Source organism: Canis lupus, chromosome 27 (assembly GCF_048164855.1).
Source record: "Canis lupus baileyi chromosome 27, mCanLup2.hap1, whole genome shotgun sequence".
In the NCBI taxonomy this organism is placed as follows: Eukaryota; Metazoa; Chordata; class Mammalia; order Carnivora; family Canidae; genus Canis; species Canis lupus.
Window position 1 is genome coordinate 25,424,188 of NC_132864.1, and position 2,653 is coordinate 25,426,840.

A 2,653-nucleotide genomic window follows, 5' to 3' on the forward strand; every position below is an offset into this window, starting at 1 on the left:
TAGAAGATGCCCAACTTTGGTAAATAAAAAACATGTGACTAGATGTCTCCTCATTCTTTCAATATTGTATAAATAATACTCTTAAAAATATCAAACAGGTCATAAGAATATCTTATAATATTTCAACTCCAATTTTATAGAGAAACACAAATTATAGCTGTCAGAATGATCCTCTTTCCTAAGCAAAACAACTAACGTAGCAACAAGGTGTATGAGGAGATCAGCAATTTATAAAAGGACTACCTTTTGCTTCTAGTTTTAAATTCTTCACTGGGTCAAACTGTGACTTCATGGCTACTTATTTAATGTGTGTCTGTGTGCATAGTTCTGTGTTTTCTTTCCAGTTATGTTGCCAGTTTATTCAGCAATTTTACCATTTTGACAAAGGTTATGGATTTAAGACGTTTTATAGCATAATTATTTATTATGAACAAAGTTTCATCTTAATAAAGATGTACTTGTATGGACAAGTACATTTTAATTTTTTCAAGATACATTAATGAAAAAATATTCTGGATCTGTTTTCATTCTTTCTTTTATTCTACACTCCTTCCCCACAAAAAAGTATGCACATATACATAATTATTTTTTACATAATTATTAAGACAAAATTAATATGATTCAGTGAGAGTTCAGGTATGACATTTGTTAATTCATATGGCTAGTGCTTGAAAGGAAATATTATTTATATAAAGGTAGTCTTATAGGGCTAAGCAACAAAAGAAAACCAAATTGAATATGGCAAATAACATGGAATTAAGTACTGTTTCAAGCATAATTTTTTTTAAATGTGGTCATTCTGTACTGTTATTCATTCTGTTCAAAGAAAAAGCAACCTTGAGTAACGTATTTTTAAAATCAGCAACTTAATTAGAGGAAAAATTTTAAACAGGCAAAACAAAACAAAACACCCAGAGTATGAAAATAAAAACAGGAAATTATGTTACAATAAGAGGTAATCAAATCATTCCTTTAAGAAGCGTAGAGGCGGCAGCCAAATGGCAGCGCCTGAGGAGCCGGATATAACCCAGGAGCAGACGGAGAAGCTGCTGCAGTTTCAGGATCTGACTGGCATAGCATCTATGGATCAATGCTGCCATCCCTTGGAACAGCATTACTGGGACATAGAGGCCGCTGTACAGGACCGATTGAATGAACAAGAGGGTGTGCCAGATGTTTTCAACCCACCTCCATCCTGACCCCTGCAAGTTAATACAGCTGAGCACAGGCCCTACAGTTATGCTGTTGCAAGACCACAGCCAAGGGGGCTGCCTGGATGGGGTTATTACTTAATAATGCTTCCATTCCGATTTACCTACACAATACTTGATATATTTAGGTTTGCCCCTCGCAGCCGGGTCACTGACCCCGTTGGGGACATTGTTTCATTTATGCTCTCTTTTGAAGAGAAATATGGGAGGGCACACCCTGCCTTCTACCAGGGAACGTACAGCCAGGCACTTAACGATGCCAAGCGGGAGCTTTGGTTGCTTTTGGTTTGTCTTCATGGAGATGATCCCCAGGACTCCGATGAGTTCTGTAGCAACACACTCTGGGCCCTGAAGTTATTTCCCTAATAAACACTAGGATGCTTCTCTGGGCATGCTCCACAAATAAACCTGCGGGATATAGGGACTTGCAGGCTTTAGGAGGGAACACCTATCCATTCCTGGCCTTGATTATGCTGAAGGATCAGAGAATGACTGCAGTGGGACCCGATGACCTTATTAACCAGCTGACATGTATCATGGATGCAAACCAGACTTACCTCGTGTCAGAACACCTTGAAAGGGAAGAACGAAATCAGACCCAGGTCCTGCGACAACAGAAAGACAAGGCCTATCTGGCCTCTCTCAGGGCTGACCAGGAGAAGGAAAGGAAGACACGGGAGGAGCCGGAGCTGAAGGGGCACAAGGAGGAGGAGGAGGTGCAACAGCAAAAGTTGGCAGAGGAGAGAGGTGCGCGGAATTTACAAGAGGAAAAGGAGGGGAAGCTGGAGTGTCTGCCCCCAGAGCCTTCCCCTGATGACCCTGAAAGTGTCAAGATCATTTTCAAATTAGCCAATGATTCTCGAGTAGAGAGGTGATTCCACTTTTCACAGTCTCTAACAGTAATCCATGACTTCTTCTTCTCCTTGAAAGAAAGCCCTGAAAAGTTTCAGATTGAAGCCAACTTTCCCTGGTGGGTGCTGCCTTGCATCCCTTCAGAGGAGTGGCCCAACACCCCCACACTTCAGGAGGCCAGACTCAGTCACACAGAAGTTCTCTGTTCAGGACCTGAAAGATGAATGACATTTTTTTTCCCTCTCCCCTCCTACCCTAATCCCTAAAAGAAATGGAGAAACTTAGAAATGACAAATACCCACCATTTGCTTCAACGTGGATGGAACTGGAGGGTATTATGCTGAGTGAAGTAAGTCAGTCGGAGAAGGACAAACATTATATGTTCTCATTCATTTGGGGAATATAAATAATAGTGAAAGGGAATATAAGGCAAGGGAGAAGAAATGTGTGGGAAATATCAGAAAGGGAGACAGAACGTAAAGACTGCTAACTCTGGGAAACGAACTAGGGTGGTAGAAGGGGAGGAGGGTGGGGAGTGGGAGTGAATGGGTGACGGGCACTGGGGGTTATTCTGTATGTTAGTAAATTGA

General features: G+C 41.3%; 1 pseudogene; it reads left to right on the forward strand.

Annotated features, from left to right (window-relative positions):
* The first annotated feature begins 998 nt into the window (after window positions 1-998).
* LOC140618989 (FAS-associated factor 2 pseudogene) lies at window positions 999-2,291 on the forward strand (annotated as a pseudogene).
* Window positions 2,292-2,653: the final 362 nt, after the last annotated feature.